Here is an 18,018-nt window from a genome sequence, read left to right as displayed (position 1 = left end):
AACCAAGTCTCAGACTGGCTGGCCCCTTTTGCCCAGAGCTCTGGATTGACTGTTGAGCACTTATTCAAGTGTTGATAATAAGTAATTCTTTAAAGCCCAAATGAACAGAATTACATGTGATAGTAGATCTACATATTCTTATTTAAAGATTTTTCCATGTGAAGTAATTTCACAAAATCCTATCACAATATATACGCGTAATGTAGATAATTTACGCATGGATTAGGGGTAAACAACTCTTACCTCTTTAATATTTGCTCTCAACTGAACCATGGAAGGTACTCCGTTACTGAACTTGGTATGACTTCAACAAAATACACATAAATTTCTTTCTCACTAAAGCACAACAGTGTATTTAGTGGCACCTTCAAAAATTGTAATGTGAAGCCATGAAAAGTCACCAGTGGCCTAGCCTCCATTATCGAAGCAAGTCCAAATGGAGATTAATTAATTGATATGGTAGGCGCTGAATGCAAAATGTTGGTCGCTCATGCTAATGCAACAGTAACATCTTCTTTTACGATGTGTTGTGTATTATTGCAAGCTAACGAGTTAGTACCACGCTGAAGCAAAAGATCTATCTCAAAACTAAGATAAATAAAATTAAATTGTATCTATAGTTTCCCTGCCTTGTGGTCACTGGTAGTCTCTAATTATGAACAGCATACTGTAAGCTCATTAATTGTTTTGAATCTAGGTGAAGATATAACAAAACAATACAATAGAACTTCTGTTTCTCAGCAGAGTTCGTAAACTTAAAAACAAGTGAAATTGTTCAAAGCATGAGAAAGTAAAATTAAATGCCACTGGAAATACTAGTAAATGCATATACAGTACTGTTTTTGAGAAAAATACAATGTACAATGAAAAACGTTGAATTGTGTGTAGTAAATATGCGATACATTAATATACAAAGTATACTCGATAAAAAAAGAAAAAGGATCGTGTTCAACTATTTTGGTAGGGCTGCTAGACGCTGCCTATTCGTGAGCGCGATCCCACTACTGCTCCACACGGGAACTTTTGCCTGCTGTGTTTCCACCCTGGGCCGATACGTCCCTCATTATACAACCTGGTCGTCCTAACCTCCGTTGATGCCGAGCTTAGCATGGACGCCTGATCTCCATAGAAAGACGACTAACAGGACTCCCAACCTCAACCCGTCCAACAACCCCGGCCTCCAAGTAACTGGATTACAGGCGCACGCCACAACGCCCAGCCATTAACGCCTGACATTTTAACGCTATTTATTGAATAGAAGACAGTGCCATCTACGATGGTACCTGGCATCCACCTGGTTTGCATGTCTGCTTTGAAGTTTACACAATAACCATTGCCTAATAACTATCTAAGACAATCACTACATCAAAGTCGCCCATTCATAAAAACAAACCTCCGACAAAAATGGATACATGGCCTTATGACCGAAGAGAACTGATGTTTCTCAGCAGAGTTCATGAACTGAAAACCAAATGAAATTGCTCAAAGCATGCGAAAGTGAAATTAAAAACATTTGAAAATAAATGGATTTATAGTCAATTGTTTTTTTTTTTGGGGGGGGGGGTGGGTAAAAATACAATGTTCAATGAAAATCGTTGAATTATATTCGATATATGCGATATATTAATATAAAAAGTATACTCAATATAAAGGAAAAAGGATTGTGTTCAACTATTTTGGTAGGGCTGCTAGACGCTGCCTATTCACGAGCACGATCCCACTACTGCTCCACACGGGAACTTTTGCCTGTTGTGTTTCCACCCTGGGCCGATTCGTCCCTCATTATACAACCTGGTCGTCCTAACCTCCGTCGGGTCGACCATATTGATGCCGAGCTTAGCATGGACGCCTGATCTCCATAGAAAGGCGACTAACAGGACTCCCAACCTCAACCCGTCCAACAACCCCGGCCTCCAAGTAACTGGATTACAGGCGCACGCCACAACGCCCAGTCATTTACGCCTGACATTTTAACGCTATTTATTGAATAGAAGACAGTGCCATCTACGATGGAACCTGGCATCCAACTGGTTTGCATGTCTGTTTTGAAGTTTACACAATAACCATTGCCTAATAACTATCTAAGACAATCACTACATCAAAGTCGCCCATTCATAAAAACAAACCTCCGACAAAAATGGATACATGGCCTTATGACCGAAGAGAACTGATGTTTCTCAGCAGAGTTCATGAACTGAAAACCAAATGAAATTGCTCAAAGCATGCGAAAGTGAAATTAAAAACATTTGAAAATAAATGGATTTATAGTCAATTGTTTTTTTTTTTGGGTGGGGGGGGGGGGTGGGTAAAAATACAATGTTCAATGAAAATCGTTGAATTATATTCGATATATGCGATATATTAATATAAAAAGTATACTCAATATAAAGGAAAAAGGATTGTGTTCAACTATTTTGGTAGGGCTGCTAGACGCTGCCTATTCACGAGCACGATCCCACTACTGCTCCACACGGGAACTTTTGCCTGTTGTGTTTCCACCCTGGGCCGATTCGTCCCTCATTATACAACCTGGTCGTCCTAACCTCCGTCGGGTCGACTATATTGATGCCGAGCTTAGCATGGACGCCTGATCTCCATAGAAAGACGACTAACAGGACTCCCAACCTCAACCCGTCCAACAACCCCGGCCTCCAAGTAACTGGATTACAGGCGCTCGCCACAACGCCCAGCCATTTACGCATGACATTTTAACGCTATTTATTGAATAGAAGACAGTGCCATCTACGATGGTACCTGGCATCCAACTGGTTTGCATGTCTGTTTTGAAGTTTACACAATAATCATTGCCCAATAACTATCTAAGACAATCACTACATCAAAGTCGCCTATTCATAAAAACAAACCTCCGACAAAAATGGATACATGGCCTTATGACTGAATAGAACTCATGTTTCTCAGCAGAGTTCGTGAACTTAAAACCAAGTGAAAGTGTTCAAAGCATGAGAAAGTGAAATTAAAAACCATTGAAAATAAATGGATTTACTGTCATTTTTTGGGGGGTAAAAATACAATGTTCAATGAAAATCGTTGAATTATATTCGATATATGCGATATATTAATATAAAAAGTATACTCAATATAAAGGAAAAAGGATTGTGTTCAACTATTTTGGTAGGGCTGCTAGACGCTGCCAATTCACGATCGTGATCCCACTACTGCTCCACACGGGAACTTTTGCCTGCTGTGTTTCCACCCTGGGCCGATTCGTCCCTCATTATACAACATGGTCGTCCTAACCTCCGTCGGGTCGGCCATATTGATGCCGAGCTTAGCATGGACGCCTGATCTCCATAGAAAGACAACTAACAGGACTCCCAACCTCAACCCGTACAACAACCCCGGCCTCCAAGTAACTGGATTACAGGCGCACGCCACAACGCCCAGCCATTTACGCATGACATTTTAACGCTATTTATTGAATAGATGACAGTGCCATCTACGATGGTACCTGGCATCCAACTGGTTTGCATGTCTGTTTTGAAGTTTACACAATAATCATTGCCCAATAACTATCTAAGACAATCACTACATCAAAGTCGCCTATTCATAAAAAAACCTCCGACAAAAATGGATACATGGCCTGATGACTGAATAGAACTCATGTTTCTCAGCAGAGTTCGTGAACTTAAAACCAAGTGAAAATGTTCAAAGCATGAGAAAGTGAAATTAAAAACCATTGAAAATAAATGGATTTACAGTAATTTTTGGGGTGATAAAAATACAATGTTCAATAAAAATCGTTGAATTATATTCGATATATGCGATATATTAATATAAAAAGTATACTCAATATAAAGGAAAAAAGGATTGTGTTCAACTATTTTGGTAGGGCTGCTAGACGCTGCCTATTCACGAGCGCGATCCCACTACTGCTCCACACGGGAACTTTTGCCTGCTGTGTTTCCACCCTGGGCCGATTCGTCCCTCATTACACAACCTGGTCGTCCTAACCTCCGTCGGGTCGACCATATCGATGCCGAGCTTAGCATGGACGCCTGATCTCCATAGAAAGGCGACTAACAGGACTCCCAACCTCAACCCGTCCAACAACCCCGGCCTCCAAGTAACTGGATTACAGGCGCACGCCACAACGCCCAGCCATTTACGCATGACATTTTAACGCTATTTATTGAATAGAAGACAGTGCCATCTACGATGGAACCTGGCATCCAACTGGTTTGCATGTCTGTTTTGAAGTTTACACAATAATCATTGCCCAATAACTATCTAAGACAATCACTACATCAAAGTCGCCTATTCATAAAAACAAACCTCCGACAAAAATGGATACATGGCCTTATGACTGAATAGAACTCATGTTTCTCAGCAGAGTTCGTGAACTTAAAACCAAGTGAAAGTGTTCAAAGCATGAGAAAGTGAAATTAAAAACCATTGAAAATAAATGGATTTACAGTAATTTTTGGGGTGTTAAAAATACAATGTTCAATAAAAATCGTTGAATTATATTCGATATATGCGATATATTAATATAAAAAGTATACTCAATATAAAGGAAAAAAAGATTGTGTTCAACTATTTTGGTAGGGCTGCTAGACGCTGCCTATTCACGAGCGCGATCCCACTACTGCTCCACACGGTAACTTTTGCCTGCTGTGTTTCCACCCTGGGCCGATTCGTCCCTCATTATACAACCTGGTCGTCCTAACCTCCGTCTGGTCGACCATATTGATGCCGAGCTTAGCATGGACGCCTGATCTCCATAAAAAGACGACTAACAGGACTCCCAACCTCAACCCGTCCAACAACCCCGGCCTCCAAGTAACTGGATTACAGGCGCACGCCACAACGCCCAGCCATTTACGCATGACATTTTAACGCTATTTATTGAATAGAAGACAGTGCCATCTAAGATGGTACCTGGCATCCAACTGGTTTGCATGTCTATTTTGAAGTTTACACAATAATCCTTGCCCAATAACTATCTAAGACAATCGCTACATCAAAATCGCCTATTCATAAAAACAAACCTCCGACAAAAATGGATACATGGCCTTATGACTGAATAGAACTCATGTTTCTCAGCAGAGTTCGTGAACTTAAAACCAAGTGAAAGTGTTCAAAGAATGAGAAAGTGAAATTAAAATCCATTGAAAATAAATGGATTTACAGTAATTTTTGGGGTGATAAAAATACAATGTTCAATAAAAATCGTTGAATTATATTCGATATATGCGATATATTAATATAAAAAGTATACTCAATATAAAGGAAAAAAGGATTGTGTTCAACTATTTTGGTAGGGCTGCTAGACGCTGCCAATTCACGATCGTGATCCCACTACTGCTCCACACGGGAACTTTTGCCTGCTGTGTTTCCACCCTGGGCCGATTCGTCCCTCATTATACAACATGGTCGTCCTAACCTCCGTCGGGTCGGCCATATTGATGCCGAGCTTAGCATGGACGCCTGATCTCCATAGAAAGACAACTAACAGGACTCCCAACCTCAACCCGTACAACAACCCCGGCCTCCAAGTAACTGGATTACAGGCGCACGCCACAACGCCCAGCCATTTACGCATGACATTTTAACGCTATTTATTGAATAGAAGACAGTGCCATCTAAGATGGTACCTGGCATCCAACTGGTTTGCATGTCTATTTTGAAGTTTACACAATAATCCTTGCCCAATAACTATCTAAGACAATCGCTACATCAAAATCGCCTATTCATAAAAACAAACCTCCGACAAAAATGGATACATGGCCTTATGACTGAATAGAACTCATGTTTCTCAGCAGAGTTCGTGAACTTAAAACCAAGTGAAAGTGTTCAAAGAATGAGAAAGTGAAATTAAAATCCATTGAAAATAAATGGATTTACAGTAATTTTTGGGGTGATAAAAATACAATGTTCAATAAAAATCGTTGAATTATATTCGATATATGCGATATATTAATATAAAAAGTATACTCAATATAAAGGAAAAAAGGATTGTGTTCAACTATTTTGGTAGGGCTGCTAGACGCTGCCAATTCACGATCGTGATCCCACTACTGCTCCACACGGGAACTTTTGCCTGCTGTGTTTCCACCCTGGGCCGATTCGTCCCTCATTATACAACATGGTCGTCCTAACCTCCGTCGGGTCGGCCATATTGATGCCGAGCTTAGCATGGACGCCTGATCTCCATAGAAAGACAACTAACAGGACTCCCAACCTCAACCCGTACAACAACCCCGGCCTCCAAGTAACTGGATTACAGGCGCACGCCACAACGCCCAGCCATTTACGCATGACATTTTAACGCTATTTATTGAATAGATGACAGTGCCATCTACGATGGTACCTGGCATCCAACTGGTTTGCATGTCTGTTTTGAAGTTTACACAATAATCATTGCCCAATAACTATCTAAGACAATCACTACATCAAAGTCGCCTATTCATAAAAAAACCTCCGACAAAAATGGATACATGGCCTTATGACTGAATAGAACTCATGTTTCTCAGCAGAGTTCGTGAACTTAAAACCAAGTGAAAATGTTCAAAGCATGAGAAAGTGAAATTAAAAACCATTGAAAATAAATGGATTTACAGTAATTTTTGGGGTGATAAAAATACAATGTTCAATAAAAATCGTTGAATTATATTCGATATATGCGATATATTAATATAAAAAGTATACTCAATATAAAGGAAAAAAGGATTGTGTTCAACTATTTTGGTAGGGCTGCTAGACGCTGCCTATTCACGAGCGCGATCCCACTACTGCTCCACACGGGAACTTTTGCCTGCTGTGTTTCCACCCTGGGCCGATTCGTCCCTCATTACACAACCTGGTCGTCCTAACCTCCGTCGGGTCGACCATATCGATGCCGAGCTTAGCATGGACGCCTGATCTCCATAGAAAGGCGACTAACAGGACTCCCAACCTCAACCCGTCCAACAACCCCGGCCTCCAAGTAACTGGATTACAGGCGCACGCCACAACGCCCAGCCATTTACGCATGACATTTTAACGCTATTTATTGAATAGAAGACAGTGCCATCTACGATGGAACCTGGCATCTAACTGGTTTGCATGTCTGTTTTGAAGTTTACACAATAATCATTGCCCAATAACTATCTAAGACAATCACTACATCAAAGTCGCCTATTCATAAAAACAAACCTCCGACAAAAATGGATACTAGTACATGGCCTTATGACTGAATAGAACTCATGTTTCTCAGCAGAGTTCGTGAACTTAAAACCAAGTGAAAGTGTTCAAAGCATGAGAAAGTGAAATTAAAAACCATTGAAAATAAATGGATTTACAGTAATTTTTGGGGTGTTAAAAATACAATGTTCAATAAAAATCGTTGAATTATATTCGATATATGCGATATATTAATATAAAAAGTATACTCAATATAAAGGAAAAAAAGATTGTGTTCAACTATTTTGGTAGGGCTGCTAGACGCTGCCTATTCACGAGCGCGATCCCACTACTGCTCCACACGGTAACTTTTGCCTGCTGTGTTTCCACCCTGGGCCGATTCGTCCCTCATTATACAACCTGGTTGTCCTAACCTCCGTCTGGTCGACCATATTGATGCCGAGCTTAGCATGGACGCCTGATCTCCATAAAAAGACGACTAACAGGACTCCCAACCTCAACCCGTCCAACAACCCCGGCCTCCAAGTAACTGGATTACAGGCGCACGCCACAACGCCCAGCCATTTACGCATGACATTTTAACGCTATTTATTGAATAGAAGACAGTGCCATCTAAGATGGTACCTGGCATCCAACTGGTTTGCATGTCTATTTTGAAGTTTACACAATAATCCTTGCCCAATAACTATCTAAGACAATCGCTACATCAAAATCGCCTATTCATAAAAACAAACCTCCGACAAAAATGGATACATGGCCTAATGACTGAATAGAACTCATGTTTCTCAGCAGAGTTCGTGAACTTAAAACCAAGTGAAAGTGTTCAAAGAATGAGAAAGTGAAATTAAAAACCATTGAAAATAAATGGATTTACTGTCATTTTTTGGGGGGTAAAAATACAATGTTCAATGAAAATCGTTGAATTATATTCGATATATGCGATATGGTAATATAAAAAGTATACTCAATATAAAGGAAAAAGGATTGTGTTCAACTATTTTGGTAGGGCTGCTAGACGCTGCCTATTCACGAGCGCGATCCCACTACTGCTCCACACGGGAACTTTTGCCTGCTGTGTTTCCACCCTGGGCCGATTCGTCCCTCATTATACAACCTGGTCGTCCTAACCTCCGTCGGGTCGACCATATTGATGCCGAGCTTAGCATGGACGCCTGATCTCCATAGAAAGGCGACTAACAGGACTCCCAACCTCAACCCGTCCAACAACCCCGGCCTCCAAGTAACTGAATTACAGGCGCACGCCACAACGCCCAGCCATTTACGCATGACATTTTAACGCTATTTATTGAATAGATGACAGTGCCATCTACGATGGTACCTGGCATCCAACTGGTTTGCATGTCTGTTTTGAAGTTTACACAATAATCATTGCCCAATAACTATCTAAGACAATCACTACATCAAAGTCGCCTATTCATAAAAAAACCTCCGACAAAAATGGATACATGGCCTTATGACTGAATAGAACTCATGTTTCTCAGCAGAGTTCGTGAACTTAAAACCAAGTGAAAGTGTTCAAAGCATGAGAAAGTGAAATTAAAATCCATTGAAAATAAATGGATTTACAGTAATTTTTGGGGTGATAAAAATACAATGTTCAATAAAAATCGTTGAATTATATTCGATATATGCGATATATTAATATAAAAAGTATACTCAATATAAAGGAAAAAAGGATTGTGTTCAACTATTTTGGTAGGGCTGCTAGACGCTGCCTATTCACGAGCGCGATCCCACTACTGCTCCACACGGGAACTTTTGCCTGCTGTGTTTCCACCCTGGGCCGATTCGTCCCTCATTATACAACCTGGTCGTCCTAACCTCCGTCGGGTCGACCATATTGATGCCGAGCTTAGCATGGACGCCTGATCTCCATAGAAAGGCGACTAACAGGACTCCCAACCTCAACCCGTCCAACAACCCCGGCCTCCAAGTAACTGGATTACAGGCGCACGCCACAACGCCCAGTCATTTACGCCTGACATTTTAACGCTATTTATTGAATAGAAGACAGTGCCATCTACGATGATACCTGGCATCCAACTGGTTTGCATGTCTGTTTTGAAGTTTACACAATAATCATTGTCCAATAACTATCTAAGACAATCACTACATCAAAGTCGCCTATTCATAAAAACAAACCTCCGACAAAAATGGATACATGGCCTTATGACTGAATAGAACTCATGTTTCTCAGCAGAGTTCGTGAACTTAAAACCAAGTGAAAGTGTTCAAAGCATGAGAAAGTGAAATTAAAAACCATTGAAAATAAATGGATTTACTGTCATTTTTTGGGGGGTAAAAATACAATGTTCAATGAAAATCGTTGAATTATATTCGATATATGCGATATGGTAATATAAAAAGTATACTCAATATAAAGGAAAAAGGATTGTGTTCAACTATTTTGGTAGGGCTGCTAGACACTGCCATTCACGAGCGTGATCCTACTACTGCTCCACACGGGAACTTTTGCCTGCTGTGTTTCCACCCTGGGCCGATTCGTCCCTCATTATACAACCTGGTCGTCCTAACCTCCGTCGGGTCGACCATATTGATGCCGAGCTTAGCATGGACGCCTGATCTCCATAGAAAGGCGACTAACAGGACTCCCAACCTCAACCCGTCCAACAACCCCGGCCTCCAAGTAACTGGATTACAGGCGCACGCCACAACGCCCAGCCATTTACGCATGACATTTTAACGCTATTTATTGAATAGAAGACAGTGCCATCTACGATGGAACCTGGCATCCAACTGGTTTGCATGTCTGTTTTGAAGTTTACACAATAATCATTGCCCAATAACTATCTAAGACAATCAATACATCAAAGTCGCCTATTCATAAAAACAAACCTCCAACAAAAATGGATACATGGCCTTATGACTGAATAGAACTCATGTTTCTCAGCAGAGTTCGTGAACTTAAAACCAAGTGAAAGTGTTCAAAGCATGAGAAAGTGAAATTAAAAACCATTGAAAATAAATGGATTTACAGTCATTTTTTGGGGGGTAAAAATACAATGTTCAATGAAAATCGTTGAATTATATTCGATATATGCGATATATTAATATAAAAAGTATACTCAATATAAAGGAAAAAGGATTGTGTTCAACTATTTTGGTAGGGCTGCTAGACTCTGCCTATTCACGAGCGCGATCCCACTACTGCTCCACACGGGAACTTTTGCCTGCTGTGTTTCCACCCTGGGCCGATTCGTCCCTCATTATACAACCTGGTCGTCCTAACCTCCGTCGGGTCGACCATATTGATGCCGAGCTTAGCATGGACGCCTGATCTCCATAGAAAGGCGACTAACAGGACTCCCAACCTCAACCCGTCCAACAACCCCGGCCTCCAAGTAACTGGATTACAGGCGCACGCCACAACGCCCAGCCATTTACGCATGACATTTTAACGCTATTTATTGAATAGATGACAGTGCCATCTACGATGGTACCTGGCATCCAACTGGTTTGCATGTCTGTTTTGAAGTTTACACAATAATCATTGCCCAATAACTATCTAAGACAATCACTACATCAAAGTCGCCTATTCATAAAAAAACCTCCGACAAAAATGGATACATTGCCTTATGACTGAATAGAACTCATGTTTCTCAGCAGAGTTCGAGAACTTAAAACCAAGTGAAAGTGTTCAAAGCATGAGAAAGTGAAATTAAAATCCATTGAAAATAAATGGATTTACAGTAATTTTTGGGGTGATAAAAATACAATGTTCAATAAAAATCGTTGAATTATATTCGATATATGCGATATATTAATATAAAAAGTATACTCAATATAAAGGAAAAAAGGATTGTGTTCAACTATTTTGGTAGGGCTGCTAGACGCTGCCTATTCACGAGCGCGATCCCACTACTGCTCCACACGGGAACTTTTGCCTGCTGTGTTTCCACCCTGGGCCGATTCGTCCCTCATTATACAACCTGGTCGTCCTAACCTCCGTCGGGTCGACCATATTGATGCCGAGCTTAGCATGGACGCCTGATCTCCATAGAAAGGCGACTAACAGGACTCCCAACCTCAACCCGTCCAACAACCCCGGCCTCCAAGTAACTGGATTACAGGCGCACGCCACAACGCCCAGTCATTTACGCCTGACATTTTAACGCTATTTATTGAATAGAAGACAGTGCCATCTACGATGATACCTGGCATCCAACTGGTTTACATGTCTGTTTTGAAGTTTACACAATAATCATTGTCCAATAACTATCTAAGACAATCACTACATCAAAGTCGCCTATTCATAAAAACAAACCTCCGACAAAAATGGATACATGGCCTTATGACTGAATAGAACTCATGTTTCTCAGCAGAGTTCGTGAACTTAAAACCAAGTGAAAGTGTTCAAAGAATGAGAAAGTGAAATTAAAAACCATTGAAAATAAATGGATTTACTGTCATTTTTTGGGGGGTAAAAATACAATGTTCAATGAAAATCGTTGAATTATATTCGATATATGCGATATGGTAATATAAAAAGTATACTCAATATAAAGGAAAAAGGATTGTGTTCAACTATTTTGGTAGGGCTGCTAGACGCTGCCTATTCACAAGCGCGATCCCACTACTGCTCCACACGGGAACTTTTGCCTGCTGTGTTTCCACCCTGGGCCGATTCGTCCCTCATTACACAACCTGGTCGTCCTAACCTCCGTCGGGTCGACCATATTGATGCCGAGCTTAGCATGGACGCCTGATCTCCATAGAAAGGCGACTAACAGGACTCCCAACCTCAACCCGTCCAACAACCCCGGCCTCCAAGTAACTGGATTACAGGTGCACGCCACAACGCCCAGCCATTTACGCATGACATTTTAACGCTATTTATTGAATAGAAGACAGTGCCATCTACGATGGAACCTGGCATCCAACTGGTTTGCATGTCTGTTTTGAAGTTTACACAATAATCATTGCCCAATAACTATCTAAGACAATCGCTACATCAAAGTCGCCTATTCATAAAAACAAACCTCCAACAAAAATGGATACATGGCCTTATGACTGAATAGAACTCATGTTTCTCAGCAGAGTTCGTGAACTTAAAACCAAGTGAAAGTGTTCAAAGCATGAGAAAGTGAAATTAAAAACCATTGAAAATAAATGGATTTACAGTCATTTTTTGGGGGGTAAAAATACAATGTTCAATGAAAATCGTTGAATTATATTCGATATATGCGATATATTAATATAAAAAGTATACTCAATATAAAGGAAAAAGGATTGTGTTCAACTATTTTGGTAGGGCTGCTAGACTCTGCCTATTCACGAGCGCGATCCCACTACTGCTCCACACGGGAACTTTTGCCTGCTGTGTTTCCACCCTGGGCCGATTCGTCCCTCATTATACAACCTGGTCGTCCTAACCTCCGTCGGGTCGACCATATTGATGCCGAGCTTAGCATGGACGCCTGATCTCCATAGAAAGGCGACTAACAGGACTCCCAACCTCAACCCGTCCAACAACCCCGGCCTCCAAGTAACTGAATTACAGGCGCACGCCACAACGCCCAGCCATTTACGCATGACATTTTAACGCTATTTATTGAATAGATGACAGTGCCATCTACGATGGTACCTGGCATCCAACTGGTTTGCATGTCTGTTTTGAAGTTTACACAATAATCATTGCCCAATAACTATCTAAGACAATCACTACATCAAAGTCGCCTATTCATAAAAAAACCTCCGACAAAAATGGATACATTGCCTTATGACTGAATAGAACTCATGTTTCTCAGCAGAGTTCGAGAACTTAAAACCAAGTGAAAGTGTTCAAAGCATGAGAAAGTGAAATTAAAATCCATTGAAAATAAATGGATTTACAGTAATTTTTGGGGTGATAAAAATACAATGTTCAATAAAAATCGTTGAATTATATTCGATATATGCGATATATTAATATAAAAAGTATACTCAATATAAAGGAAAAAAGGATTGTGTTCAACTATTTTGGTAGGGCTGCTAGACGCTGCCTATTCACGAGCGCGATCCCACTACTGCTCCACACGGGAACTTCTGCCTGCTGTGTTTCCACCCTGGGCCGATTCGTCCCTCATTATACAACCTGGTCGTCCTAACCTCCGTCGGGTCGACCATATTGATGCCGAGCTTAGCATGGACGCCTGATCTCCATAGAAAGGCGACTAACAGGACTCCCAACCTCAACCCGTCCAACAACCCCGGCCTCCAAGTAACTGGATTACAGGCGCACGCCACAACGCCCAGTCATTTACGCCTGACATTTTAACGCTATTTATTGAATAGAAGACAGTGCCATCTACGATGATACCTGGCATCCAACTGGTTTGCATGTCTGTTTTGAAGTTTACACAATAATCATTGTCCAATAACTATCTAAGACAATCACTACATCAAAGTCGCCTATTCATAAAAACAAACCTCCGACTAAAATGGATACATGGCCTTATGACTGAATAGAACTCATGTTTCTCAGCAGAGTTCGTGAACTTAAAACCAAGTGAAAGTGTTCAAAGAATGAGAAAGTGAAATTAAAAACCATTGAAAATAAATGGATTTACTGTCATTTTTTGGGGGGTAAAAATACAATGTTCAATGAAAATCGTTGAATTATATTCGATATATGCGATATGGTAATATAAAAAGTATACTCAATATAAAGGAAAAAGGATTGTGTTCAACTATTTTGGTAGGGCTGCTAGACGCTGCCTATTCACAAGCGCGATCCCACTACTGCTCCACACGGGAACTTTTGCCTGCTGTGTTTCCACCCTGGGCCGATTCGTCCCTCATTACACAACCTGGTCGTCCTAACCTCCGTCGGGTCGACCATATTGATGCCGAGCTTAGCATGGACGCCTGATCTCCATAGAAAGGCGACTAACAGGACTCCCAACCTCAACCCGTCCAACAACCCCGGCCTCCAAGTAACTGGATTACAGGTGCACGCCACAACGCCCAGCCATTTACGCATGACATTTTAACGCTATTTATTGAATAGAAGACAGTGCCATCTACGATGGAACCTGGCATCCAACTGGTTTGCATGTCTGTTTTGAAGTTTACACAATAATCATTGCCCAATAACTATCTAAGACAATCGCTACATCAAAGTCGCCTATTCATAAAAATAAACCTCCAACAAAAATGGATACATGGCCTTATGACTGAATAGAACTCATGTTTCTCAGCAGAGTTCGTGAACTTAAAACCAAGTGAAAGTGTTCAAAGCATGAGAAAGTGAAATTAAAAACCATTGAAAATAAATGGATTTACAGTCATTTTTTGGGGGGTAAAAATACAATGTTCAATGAAAATCGTTGAATTATATTCGATATATGCGATATATTAATATAAAAAGTATACTCAATATAAAGGAAAAAGGATTGTGTTCAACTATTTTGGTAGGGCTGCTAGACTCTGCCTATTCACGAGCGCGATCCCACTACTGCTCCACACGGGAACTTTTGCCTGCTGTGTTTCCACCCTGGGCCGATTCGTCCCTCATTATACAACCTGGTCGTCCTAACCTCCGTCGGGTCGACCATATTGATGCCGAGCTTAGCATGGACGCCTGATCTCCATAGAAAGGCGACTAACAGGACTCCCAACCTCAACCCGTCCAACAACCCCGGCCTCCAAGTAACTGAATTACAGGCGCACGCCACAACGCCCAGCCATTTACGCATGACATTTTAACGCTATTTATTGAATAGATGACAGTGCCATCTACGATGGTACCTGGCATCCAACTGGTTTGCATGTCTGTTTTGAAGTTTACACAATAATCATTGCCCAATAACTATCTAAGACAATCACTACATCAAAGTCGCCTATTCATAAAAAAACCTCCGACAAAAATGGATACATTGCCTTATGACTGAATAGAACTCATGTTTCTCAGCAGAGTTCGAGAACTTAAAACCAAGTGAAAGTGTTCAAAGCATGAGAAAGTGAAATTAAAATCCATTGAAAATAAATGGATTTACAGTAATTTTTGGGGTGATAAAAATACAATGTTCAATAAAAATCGTTGAATTATATTCGATATATGCGATATATTAATATAAAAAGTATACTCAATATAAAGGAAAAAAGGATTGTGTTCAACTATTTTGGTAGGGCTGCTAGACGCTGCCTATTCACGAGCGCGATCCCACTACTGCTCCACACGGGAACTTCTGCCTGCTGTGTTTCCACCCTGGGCCGATTCGTCCCTCATTATACAACCTGGTCGTCCTAACCTCCGTCGGGTCGACCATATTGATGCCGAGCTTAGCATGGACGCCTGATCTCCATAGAAAGGCGACTAACAGGACTCCCAACCTCAACCCGTCCAACAACCCCGGCCTCCAAGTAACTGGATTACAGGCGCACGCCACAACGCCCAGTCATTTACGCCTGACATTTTAACGCTATTTATTGAATAGAAGACAGTGCCATCTACGATGATACCTGGCATCCAACTGGTTTGCATGTCTGTTTTGAAGTTTACACAATAATCATTGTCCAATAACTATCTAAGACAATCACTACATCAAAGTCGCCTATTCATAAAAACAAACCTTCGACAAAAATGGATACATGGCCTTATGACTGAATAGAACTCATGTTTCTCAGCAGAGTTCGTGAACTTAAAACCAAGTGAAAGTGTTCAAAGAATGAGAAAGTGAAATTAAAAACCATTGAAAATAAATGGATTTACTGTCATTTTTTGGGGGGTAAAAATACAATGTTCAATGAAAATCGTTGAATTATATTCGATATATGCGATATATTAATATAAAAAGTATACTCAATATAAAGGAAAAAGGATTGTGTTCAACTATTTTGGTAGGGCTGCTAGACGATGCCTATTCACGAGCGCGATCCCACTACTGCTCCACACGGGAACTTTTGCCTGCTGTGTTTCCACCCTGGGCCGATTCGTCCCTCATTATACAACCTGGTCGTCCTAACCTCCGTCGGGTCGACCATATTGATGCCGAGCTTAGCATGGACGCCTGATCTCCATAGAAAGACAACTAAGAGGACTCCCAACCTCAACCCGTCCAACAACCCCAGCCTCCAAGTAACTGGATTACAGGCGCACGCCTCAACGCCCAGCCATTTACGCCTGACATTTTAACGCTATTTATTGAATAGAAGTCAGTGCCATCTAAGATGGTACCTGGCATCCACCTGGTTTGCATGTCTGTTTTGAAGTTTACACAATAGTCATTGCCCAATAACTATCTAAGACAATCACTACATCAAAGTCGCCTATTCATAAAAACAAACCTCCAACAAAAATGGATACATGGCCTTATGACTGAATAGAACTCATGTTTCTCAGCAGAGTTCGTGAACTTAAAACCAAGTGAAAGTGTTCAAAGCATGAGAAAGTGAAATTAAAAACCATTGAAAATAAATGGATTTACAGTAATTTTTGGGGTGATAAAAATACAATGTTCAATAAAAATCGTTGAATTATATTCGATATATGCGATATATTAATATAAAAAGTATACTCAATATAAAGGATTGTGTTCAAGTATTTTGGTAGGGCTGCTAGACGCTGCCTATTCACGAGCGCGATCCCACTACTGCTCCACACGGAAACTTTTGCCTGCTGTGTTTCCACCCTGGGCCGATTCGTCCCTCATTATACAACCTGGTCGTCCTAACCTCCGTCGGGTCGACCATAGTGATGCCGAGCTTAGCATGGACGCCTGATCTACATAGAAAGACAACTAACAGGACTCCCAACCTCAACCCGTCCAACAACCCCAGCCTCCAAGTAACTGGATTACAGGTGCACGCCACAACGCCCAGCCATTTACGCATGACATTTTAACGCTAATTATTGAATAGAAGACAGTGCCATCTAAGATGGTACCTGGCATCCACCTGGTTTGCATGTCTGTTTTGAAGTTTACACAATAATCATTGCCCAATAACTATCTAAGACAATCGCTACATCAAAGTCGCCTATTCATAAAAACAAACCTCCGACAAAAATGGATACATGGCCTTATGACTGAATAGAACTCATGTTTCTCAGCAGAGTTCGTGAACTTAAAACCAAGTGAAAGTGTTCAAAGCATGAGAAAGTGAAATTAAAAACCATTGAAAATAAATGGATTTACAGTCATTTTTTGTTGGGTAAAAATACAATGTTCAATGAAAATCGTTGAATAATATTCGATATATGCGATATATTAATATAAAAAGTATACTCAATATAAAGGAAAAAGGATTGTGTTCAACTATTTTGGTAGGGCTGCTAGACGCTGCCTATTCACGAGCGCGATCCCACTACTGCTCCACACGAGAACTTTTGCCTGCTGTGTTTCCACCCTGGGCCGATTCGTCCCTCATTATACAACCTGGTCGTCCTAACCTCCGTCTGGTCGACCATATTGATGCCGAGCTTAGCATGGACGCCTGATCTCCATAGAAAGACGACTAACAGGAATCCTAACCTCAAACCGTCCAACAACCCCGGCCTCCAAGTAACTGGATTACAGGCGCACGCCACAACGCCCAGCCATTTACGCCTGACATTTTAACGCTATTTATTGAATAGAAGACAGTGCCATCTACGATGGAACCTGGCATCCAACTGGTTTGCATGTCTGTTTTGAAGTTTACACAATAATCATTGCCCAATAACTATCTAAGACAATCGCTACATCAAAGTCGCCTATTCATAAAAACAAACCTCCAACAAAAATGGATACATGGCCTTATGACTGAATAGAACTCATGTTTCTCAGCAGAGTTCGTGAACTTAAAACCAAGTGAAAGTGTTCAAAGCATGAGAAAGTGAAATTAAAAACCATTGAAAATAAATGGATTTACAGT

The 18,018-nt window shown here is 40.9% G+C and overlaps 24 non-coding genes across 24 annotated transcripts; all 24 read right to left on the bottom strand.

Moving 5' to 3' along the window:
• Positions 1-936: 936 nt before the first annotated feature.
• On the bottom strand, positions 937-1,220 carry LOC146730891 (signal recognition particle RNA). The gene has a single exon (XR_014927731.1).
• A 435-nt stretch (positions 1,221-1,655) lies between these two features.
• Positions 1,656-1,953, bottom strand: LOC146730890 (signal recognition particle RNA). Its single transcript, XR_014927578.1, has one exon.
• Positions 1,954-2,393: 440 nt separating this feature from the next.
• On the bottom strand, positions 2,394-2,691 carry LOC146730889 (signal recognition particle RNA). Its single transcript, XR_014927572.1, has one exon.
• Positions 2,692-3,108: 417 nt separating this feature from the next.
• Positions 3,109-3,406, bottom strand: LOC146730888 (signal recognition particle RNA). Its single transcript, XR_014927669.1, has one exon.
• Positions 3,407-3,822: 416 nt separating this feature from the next.
• On the bottom strand, positions 3,823-4,120 carry LOC146730887 (signal recognition particle RNA). The gene has a single exon (XR_014927595.1).
• Positions 4,121-4,538: 418 nt separating this feature from the next.
• On the bottom strand, positions 4,539-4,836 carry LOC146730886 (signal recognition particle RNA). Its single transcript, XR_014927546.1, has one exon.
• Positions 4,837-5,254: 418 nt separating this feature from the next.
• On the bottom strand, positions 5,255-5,552 carry LOC146730885 (signal recognition particle RNA). The gene has a single exon (XR_014927668.1).
• Positions 5,553-5,970: 418 nt separating this feature from the next.
• LOC146730884 (signal recognition particle RNA) lies at positions 5,971-6,268 on the bottom strand. The gene has a single exon (XR_014927667.1).
• Positions 6,269-6,684: 416 nt separating this feature from the next.
• On the bottom strand, positions 6,685-6,982 carry LOC146730883 (signal recognition particle RNA). Its single transcript, XR_014927584.1, has one exon.
• A 424-nt stretch (positions 6,983-7,406) lies between these two features.
• On the bottom strand, positions 7,407-7,704 carry LOC146730882 (signal recognition particle RNA). Its single transcript, XR_014927609.1, has one exon.
• Positions 7,705-8,121: 417 nt separating this feature from the next.
• Positions 8,122-8,419, bottom strand: LOC146730881 (signal recognition particle RNA). The gene has a single exon (XR_014927573.1).
• A 416-nt stretch (positions 8,420-8,835) lies between these two features.
• On the bottom strand, positions 8,836-9,133 carry LOC146730880 (signal recognition particle RNA). Its single transcript, XR_014927738.1, has one exon.
• A 417-nt stretch (positions 9,134-9,550) lies between these two features.
• On the bottom strand, positions 9,551-9,847 carry LOC146730879 (signal recognition particle RNA). The gene has a single exon (XR_014927514.1).
• Positions 9,848-10,264: 417 nt separating this feature from the next.
• Positions 10,265-10,562, bottom strand: LOC146730878 (signal recognition particle RNA). Its single transcript, XR_014927562.1, has one exon.
• A 416-nt stretch (positions 10,563-10,978) lies between these two features.
• LOC146730877 (signal recognition particle RNA) lies at positions 10,979-11,276 on the bottom strand. Its single transcript, XR_014927737.1, has one exon.
• Positions 11,277-11,693: 417 nt separating this feature from the next.
• Positions 11,694-11,991, bottom strand: LOC146730876 (signal recognition particle RNA). The gene has a single exon (XR_014927551.1).
• A 417-nt stretch (positions 11,992-12,408) lies between these two features.
• On the bottom strand, positions 12,409-12,706 carry LOC146730875 (signal recognition particle RNA). Its single transcript, XR_014927742.1, has one exon.
• Positions 12,707-13,122: 416 nt separating this feature from the next.
• On the bottom strand, positions 13,123-13,420 carry LOC146730874 (signal recognition particle RNA). The gene has a single exon (XR_014927736.1).
• A 417-nt stretch (positions 13,421-13,837) lies between these two features.
• Positions 13,838-14,135, bottom strand: LOC146730873 (signal recognition particle RNA). Its single transcript, XR_014927540.1, has one exon.
• Positions 14,136-14,552: 417 nt separating this feature from the next.
• On the bottom strand, positions 14,553-14,850 carry LOC146730872 (signal recognition particle RNA). Its single transcript, XR_014927741.1, has one exon.
• A 416-nt stretch (positions 14,851-15,266) lies between these two features.
• LOC146730871 (signal recognition particle RNA) lies at positions 15,267-15,564 on the bottom strand. The gene has a single exon (XR_014927728.1).
• Positions 15,565-15,981: 417 nt separating this feature from the next.
• On the bottom strand, positions 15,982-16,279 carry LOC146730870 (signal recognition particle RNA). Its single transcript, XR_014927559.1, has one exon.
• Positions 16,280-16,689: 410 nt separating this feature from the next.
• LOC146730869 (signal recognition particle RNA) lies at positions 16,690-16,987 on the bottom strand. The gene has a single exon (XR_014927515.1).
• Positions 16,988-17,404: 417 nt separating this feature from the next.
• On the bottom strand, positions 17,405-17,702 carry LOC146730868 (signal recognition particle RNA). The gene has a single exon (XR_014927517.1).
• Between the last annotated feature and the right edge of the window lie 316 nt (positions 17,703-18,018).

This window comes from Saccoglossus kowalevskii, chromosome 19 (assembly GCF_978046115.1).
Source record: "Saccoglossus kowalevskii chromosome 19, keSacKowa6.1, whole genome shotgun sequence".
Taxonomy (NCBI): Eukaryota; Metazoa; Hemichordata; class Enteropneusta; family Harrimaniidae; genus Saccoglossus; species Saccoglossus kowalevskii.
This window is presented reverse-complemented; position numbering and strand designations above follow the sequence as displayed.